Source organism: Salmo salar, chromosome 20 (assembly GCF_965601325.2).
Source record: "Salmo salar chromosome 20, fSalSal1, whole genome shotgun sequence".
In the NCBI taxonomy this organism is placed as follows: Eukaryota; Metazoa; Chordata; class Actinopteri; order Salmoniformes; family Salmonidae; genus Salmo; species Salmo salar.
This window is the reverse complement of record NC_138310.1, coordinates 46,265,855-46,274,879: the sequence shown is the minus strand read 5'-3', so window position 1 is coordinate 46,274,879 and position 9,025 is coordinate 46,265,855.

Genomic DNA, 9,025 nt, shown 5'->3' with positions numbered 1-9,025 from the left:
TAGGCTTCCACTTCCAGCTTATACATACTACATCAATTTCACGGACAGTATATATTTCCAATAGTTATGTATTGATTGTTTTAGTCCCAGCCTTCAGCTACCCTCATCTATCTCTGAATACCATCCCGTTTAGATTTGTAGCTGTCATATATTTTCCCACTGTGCTGTGCTCTTTCACATAAGTTCTGAATCTTTCTATTCACATAGTTTCTACATATTGTCAATTAAAAATGTACACCTTCACTAAGAGTATTATGGCGGCGAGTTTTACACCACTTCAGCCGACGCTTGGCATTAAGCATGATGATCTTAGGCTTGTGTGCGGATGCTTGGCCATGGAAACCCATTTCATGAAGCTCCCGACGAACAGTTGTTGCGCTGACGTTGTTTTTTCAAAGGCAGTTTGGAACTCGGTAGTTAGTCTTGCAACCAAGGACAGATAATTTTTTTACGCGCTACGCTCTTCAGCAGTCAGCGGTCCCGTTCTGTGCGCTTGTGTGGCCAATCACTTCTAAGCCGTTTGCTCCTAGATGTTTCCACTTCACAATAACAGCACTTACAGTTGACCGGGGCAGCTCTAGCAGGTCAGAAATTTGACAAACTGACTTATTGTAAAGGTGGCATCCTATGACGGTGCCACATTAAAAGTAACTGAGCTCTTCAGTAAGAGCTCAGTTACTTTTACACTGCCAATGTCTGTCTATGGAGATTGCATGGCTGTGTGCTCGATTTTATACACCTGTTTTTTAAACACCTATCATAATAACCGAATATAGCCTATTAAGCTGCATATATAGAGAAAGCATGCCAACATATAGGCCCTGAATGACCCCAATGTATTTAAAAACTCCTCCCTAGTTTATTTCTGACTAATTTCGGGCTTTGGGTACTTTTGTGTTCCAGTTCCTTGTATTTGGGGATTTATTATTTCATAAATTGTCCTAGTTTTTATGTATTTATAAATAATATACAGTTGAAGCCGGAAGTTTACATACACTTAGGTTGGGTTGAACCACTCCACAAATTTCTTGTTAACAAAATATAGTTTGGGCAAGTCGGTTAGGACATCTACTTTGTGCATGACACAAGTAATTTTTCCAACAATTGTTTACAAATAGATTATTTCATTTATAATTCACTGTATCACAATTCCAGTGGGTCAGAAGTTTATATACACTAAGTTGACTGTGCCTTTAAACAGCTTGGAAAATTCCCGAAAATTATGTCATGGCTTTAGAAGCTTCTGATAGGCTAATTGACATAATTTTAGTCAAGAGGTTTACCTGTGGATCTATTTCAAGGCCTACCTTCAAACTTAGTGCCTCTTTGCTTGACATCATGGGAAAATCAAAAGAAATCAACCAAGACCTCAGGAAAAAAATTGTAGACCTCCACAAGTCTGGTTCATCCTTGGGAGCAATTTCCAAACGCCTGAAGGTACCACGTTCATCTGGGACCACGCAGCCGCCATACCGCTGAGGAAGGAGACGCATTCTGTCTCCTAGAGATGAATATACTTTGGTGTGAAAAGTGCAAAGAAATCCCAGAACAACAGCAAAGGACCTTGTGAAGATGCTGGAGGAAACAGAGACAAAAGTACCTATATCCACGGTAAAATGAGTCCTATATCGACATAGCCTGAAAGGCCGCTCAGCAAGGAAGAAGCCACTGCTCCAAAACCACCATAAAAAAGCCAGACTACGGTTTGCAACTACACATGTGGACAAAGATGGTACTTTTTGGAGAAATGTCCTCTGGTCTGATGAAACAAAAATAGAACTGTTGGGCCATAATGACCATCATTATGTTTGGAGGAAATAGGGGGAAGCTTGCAAGCAGAAGAACACCATTCCAACCGTGAAGCATGGTGGTGGCAGCATCATGTTGTGGGGGTGCTTTGCTGCAGGAGGGACTGGTGAACTTCACAAAATAGATGGCATCATGGGGGAAGAAAATAATGTGGATATATTGAAGCAACATCTCAAGACATCAGTCAGGAATTTAAAGCTTGGTCGCACATGGGTCTTCCAAATGGACAATTTTATTTACCTTTATTTAACTAGGCAAGTCAGTTAAGAACAAATTCTTATTTTCAATGATGGCCTAGGAACAGTGGGTTACAAAGTCAAGGTATTGGAGTGGCCATCACAAAGCCCTGTCTTCAATCCTATAGAAAATTTGTGGGCAGAACTGAAAAAGCGTGTGCGAGCAAGGAGGCCTACAAACCTAAGCTGTTTCACCACCGTCTTCAGTCCACCATCCAATTAGACATGTAATAACACAGCTACTTAGGTTAACTGTTTTGACCTCCAAGCACAGTTTATGCATACAAACCCCATTTATTTTTTGTGTCATGATGTCAGTGAGATTCAAACCCATGATCTTCTGTTCACTATCAATGGAATTAGTCCACTGTGCCACCAGGATAGAGCTTGCTTTAAGTAAAACCATGAGGAAACTTGCAGAAAACATTTTGCTGAAGTACTGAAATTCCCACAGAAAAACATTGTTTCTTAACGTTCTTGGAACAATTTGAGAACATGACTTTAAATAGAACCATGAGGAAACCTGCAGGAAACATTATGCTGAAGTACTGAAATTCACACAGAAAAACGTTTATTTTAACGTTCTGAGAACATAACTTTAAAAATAACCATTAGGAAACTTGTAAAGGGAAAGGGAGATACCTACCTTCTGTATTTAACCGAATTGCTCCTTTGGCCGTCTCTCCTTCCAGTTCTCTGCTGCCAATGACCAGAACGAACTACAAAAATCTCTGAAACTGGAAAAACACTTATCTCCCTCACTAGCTTTAAGCACCAGCTGTCAGAGCAGCTCACAGATCACTGCACCTGTACATAGCCCATCTATAATTTAGCCTAAACAACTACCTCTTCCCCTACTGTATTTATTTATTTTGCTCCTTTGCACCCCATTATTTATATTTCTGCTTTGCACTTTCTTCCACTACATATCTACCATTCCAGTGTTTTACTTGCTATATTGTATTTACTTTGTGTTGTTGTATGTATTAAACTGCTTTGCTTTATCTTGGCCAGGTCGCAATTGTAAATGAGAACTTGTTCTCAACTTGCCTACCTGGTTAAATAAAGGTGAAATAAATAAATAAGTAAAACCCAACCCCTCTAAATCAGAGAGGTGCTGTAGAAAATGTTATGCTGAAGTACTGAAATTCCCACTGAACACTTGTTTCCTAAAGTTTTCGGAACAACATGAGAACATTACTTTAAAGGGGAATTTCACCCTAGAGGAATCTGGGCTTGTTTTCATCATGTCCGAGGCATTTCTAGGACAGTGAGATGTGTTTCACACATAATTGCCCAGGAGGAGGGCAGGTCTGGGCTTCGCGAGCTGAATGATACACCCTATGATGACTTCCAGTGTATTGATGGGGAGGTGAACTCTAAAAATACATGTGGTATTGCTTTGTGGCATATTGCGAAGGCTCTATGTTATACTGAACGCACTAGACTGTTTTGTGCGTGTAGATATGGTTGTCCTTGTTCGATAGAGCCATCGATGCCTTTCAGCAAGGTTCCTATCAGCAGATTCATTGCTAAATATACAAGCGGGCACATTCTTTCTAGTCTCTGAAAGACTACAACTTGTGTTGGGCGGTGCTTTGTGCTCTGGCCCATGTTTTCGAAAAGGAGAGGGCTAGTAACAACACAATCCTTTAGGCAAAACAGAAAGAACTGGCCAGACGCAATGGCTTCAAGTGATTCTTCTCATCAACACGAATTTGACGATGGAGCATTTTTTGATGTTCTATTAGCTACATGGTAAAATTCAACCATACATATTTCAACTGGAATATAGCAAAAAGGATTCAAAACAAAGAGTTGGATTTTGCTAACGTTAGAAGCTCATCTACAGCCGATGCAAGCACCGAGAGGGCAGATGAGAAAATACGGTGCCTAGCTAAGTAAGTTATTTTTTCTGCAAGCCACCTAGCTAGCTGACTTTAGTTTTTCTACAGAAACCCATATAGCTGGCTAACATACTACTGTGTTACAGTGGGGTGAAATCGGACTATTTTTATGTTTAAACAACTACCTGTAGCCATATCTATGACTAATAATAGAAGAGGTTTTACAATCTGAGATCTTTTATATCTCGATTGTAAAACCTCTTCTTTTTTTTGTCGTAGATATGGCTACTAAACATTACAACCAGCCACCTAAAGCTAGGTTTACCAGCAAACGTTAGCACATGACTAGCTAGTTAGCCTGGTGCCAGCTAAATTGTTATGCACCACGTCTCGCGTTTGTAACTTGTAAGCAAGCGTGTAACACCAGCAACTGTAAATCATTTTAATAGCTAGCTATGTAACATAATTGATGAGGGTTGACAGTGGTTATGACTATAAACGTGGATGCATTTCAATCTTACAAAATTATATGCATGACGCAAGATAGGATTTCAAATGGATCTAAATAACATGTATTGTATATTCAGCAAGCTAGCTAGCTAAGTTTACTAGCAAACAGTGTGGAGAAACAATAATACAATGATTTACCGTTGTAAATCTCTAAAACTGAAGCTGGTTTTACTATAGGCGTGGACCGCACGGAGACGACAAAGAGTATTTAAAAAAAATGGCAAAGACAAATTACTTAAACCTGAAACATTTAATAAAGACATTTATAGTAAAATATTATGGGGAATGAGAGGGCTACTGGTGTTGGGAAAGGATCACAGCAGTGATTGAATGAGGGTATGAGGCATGAGTTGAGGTGTTCAGAGGAAAGGCTTCAGTGCAGGACAGACTCATCATGGATGGACGGTATTGGAGAAGAGCTCAACTCTTCCACCGAGGGCAGGACAGAATTTGTCTGGGAAGACAAAAAAACTATAACACTACACAGTTACACAAAATAGCTAAGAATGAGTTAGTCCAATCAAGGATTCAAATCACATTGATGTGTAATAATGTGAAAATTGACAGGGCTGATCATAGTGCTTTGGAGAGGGAACATTCAACGTGCCAGTGGATGAGAGGGCACATGAGACATGGCTTCAGTTCACATCAGGAGTTCCAAATCAAATCAAACCTTATCTGTCACATGCGCCGAATACAACAAGTCTAGACCTTACCTTGAAATGTTTACTTACAAGCCCTTAACCAACAGTGTAGTTCAAGGAGAGTTAAGAAAATATTTACCAAAATGAACTACAGTAAAAAATTATAAAATGTAAAATAACAATAATGAGGCTACCGAGTCAGTGTGTGGGGGTACAGGTTAGTTGAGGTAATTTGTAGGTGTAGGTAGGGGTAGGTAGGGGTTAAGTGACTATGCATAGATAATAAACAGCGAGTAGCAGCAGTGTACAAAACAAATGGGGGGGGGGTGTCAATGCAAATAGTCCGGTGGCCATTTGATTAATTGATCAGCAGTCTTATGGCTTCGGGATAGAAGCTGTTAAGGAGCCTTTTGGCCCTAGACTTGGCGCGGTAGCAGAGAAAACAGTCTATGTCTTGGGTGACTGGAGTCTCTGACAATTTTATGGGCTTTCCTCTGACACTGCCTATTATATAGGTCCTGGATGGCAGGAAGTTTGGCCCCAGTGATGTACTGGGCCATATGCACTACCTTTTGTAGCGCCTTATAGTCAGATGCTGAGCAGTTGCCATACCAGGCGGTGATGCAACCAGTCAGAATGCTCTCGATGGTGCAGCTGTAGAACTTTTGGAGGATCTGGGGACCCATGCCAAATCTTTTCAGTCTCCTGAGGGTGAAAAGGTTTTGTCGTGCCCTCTTCATGACTGTCTTGGTGTGTTTGGACCATGATAGTTTGTTGGTGATGTGGACACCAAGGAACTTGAAACTCTCGACCCGCTCCACTACAGCCCCGTAGATGTTAATGGGGGCCTGTTTGGCCCTCCTTTTCCTGTAGTCCACAATCAGCTCCTTTGTCTTGCTCACATTGAGGGAGAGGTTGTTAAGACTGGTAGTGGAGTGGTCATCTCCTCTTAATCAGTGAACAGGGGGGGGACATAGCTGTAAATACAAATAGCAGATACATTCCATTACAGCAGCGCCATCATAGGTTTGGGCAACACGTTTCTCCATAAAGTTAATAAACTCAGACATCTCAGAACTCACAAAGTCAAACACAGGCTACTTGACACATCAAATTAGCCCAAGAAAGGTTCCTGAATAAAGCCTTGATCCACATAACTGACGATAACTAACAACTGCGAGCGACAGCAGATGTCTGTGGTTTCATCCATTTGCCAATGCAAAAACATTCACTGCGCCCAACCTCTTTTAATCTCACTTTTAATGGATGATGCGATGGAAGCTATCAAATCCTTCTGAATTAATTTCAGAGAAGTCAGTAGAAACGTCCATATGCTCAGCAAGTAAAGCATTGTAACGAGCAATTACCTCTGCAAGTTTCTTGTAGTTACCCTTGATAGGGGAACTTTCCCTCTCATTGTGCCCCCTTGCTTCATCCCACAATGGCTCGTCGCGGGACGAAGCAACGTGCCTCCTAAAAGCGAATTCTTACATGCTGAAAAGTGGAGTATCACTGTTTCTTCTCACCTTCTTGTTGTGTTGCACAGTTTGAATATGCCGACCGTCGTACATTACATGATCGATCCATTTTTTTCCAGAAGTGTGAATCTGATTTGGGCAATGAAAGGTGTTCTTCAACCCAAAATCCACTACATTGTTACTAGCATTGGCTAGCCATTCTGGCAGAGACAACTATAATCTGGTACCTAGCTAGCTACTTGCTAGTAAAGTTAGCAGGGCAAATTGAAATAAGACAAGGTCGCCCTGTTTATAGCTCCTGGCCAACATTTCAGTACATTTGTTTGTGTGTGTGTGTGTGTTATTTATTACATTATTTGCTCAGAACGTATCTAGTATTTTTACCTACAGACGAAAATACATTTTGGACATTAGATCGGCGATCACTCACCAGAAATTCAACTTCGCTGACGTGGATCCTTTGTTTGGACTCACCGAGGCAGCCCCATTCATCCCGGGTGCTACACCAAAACGTCAACGCCAGAGTAGAAGTGAGGTTCTAGTCAGACTCAGGCGGCGAGCAAACCATCCACTGCTTCAGAGTATATTACTCGCTAACATTCAGTCCCTGGACAATAAAGTAGATGAGCTTCGGTCGAGGAACTTCTTTCAGAGTGACATAAGCGACTGTAACATACTCTGTTTTAAGGTATCATGTCTCTGTACAGATATATTGTCCCAGTCCATACACCCAGCGGGGTTCTCCGTGCATCGTGCAGATAGGAAGAAAGAACTCTCTGGAAAAAACAGAGGTGGAGGGGTATGTCTCATGATTAACAACTCATGGTGTGACTGTGGTAATGTACAGGAACTCAACTCGATCTGGGATACCTCACCATCAAATGCAGACGGTATTACATCCCGAGAGGATTTTCCTCAGTTATTGTCACTGCCATGTATATTCGCTCCCAAGCCGACAACACAATGGCTCTCAAGAAACTACTTTGTGCAAACTAGAAACCACATATCCTGAGGCCACATTTATTGCAGCTGGGGGATTTAATAAAGGAAATCTGAGGAAAATGCTCCTGAAATTCTATCAACAAGCCTCCTGTGCTACATGCGGAGAGAACACACTTGACTCTTGAATCTATGCTTCAAGACTGTTTTAATCACGCAGACTGGAAAATAATATCTGGGAATATCACGCCTTTGGGAATAATATCGACGTATACTCTGGCTCTATGACTGGGTTCATCAGGAAGTGCATAGAGGATGTTGTTCCAACTGTGACGATTATATAACCACGGCAAGGTGAATGGTAACATGGATATATTCAAACAGACCAACTACGACCTCCTTAAGGCAATCAGAGGCAAAACGACAGTACAGGGACAAAGTGGAGTCGCAATTCAACGGATCAGACACAAGATGCATGTGGCAGGAACTCCAGACAATCACGGATTGGGGAAAGCCAGACATGTCGCAGACACAGTTGCCACACTCCTGGACAAGCTAAACACCTTCTTTGAGGAAAATAACACAGAGCCGCCGACGTGGGCCCCCGCCACTCACGAGGACTGTGTGCTCCCGATCTCTGTGGCCGACGTGAGGAAGACATTCAAGCGTGTTTATCCTTGCAAGGTTGCTGGCCCAGACGTGCAGACCAGCTGTCAGGAGTGTTTGCGGACATATTCCATCTCTCCCTATCCCAGTGTTGTCCCCACTAGCTTCAAGATTTCCTCCATTATTCCTGAGCCCAAGCAAGTTAAGGTAACTGAGCTAAATGACTATCGCCCCTTAGCACTCACTTCTGTCATCATGAAGTGCTTTGAAAATCAAGAACCATATCACCTCCACCATACCCGACACACTTGACCCACTCCAATTTGCATACTACCCCAACAAATCCATGGATGACCTAATCGCCATTGCACTTCACACTGCCCTAACCCACCTGGACAAGAGGAATATCTACAGTACCAGTCAAAAGTTTGGACACACCTAGTCATTCAAGGGTTTTTCTTTATTTTGTTTTTACTATTTTCTACATTGTAGAATAATAGTGAAGACATCAAAACTATGAAATGACACATATGGAATCATGTAGTAACCAAAAAAATTGAAATTCTTCAAAGTAGCCACCCTTTGCCTTGATGACAGCTTTGCACACTCTTGGCATTCTCTCAAAAAGCTTTATGAGATAATCACCTGGAATGCATTTCACTTAACCTGTTATGGCTAGGGGGCAGTATTTTCACAGCTGGATAAAAAACGTACCCGATTTAATCTGGTTACCACTCCTACCCAGTAACTAGAATATGCATATACTTATTACATATGGATAGCAAACACCCTAAAGTTTCTAAAACTGTTTGAATGGTGTCTGTGAGTATAACAGAACTCATTTGGCAGGCAAGAAACTGAGAAGGTTTCATGCAGGAAGTGGCCTGTCTGACAAGGTGTCGTTCTTCTTGTCTCTGTTTATTGAAGAGTGAGGATCTTAGCTGTCCCGTGACACT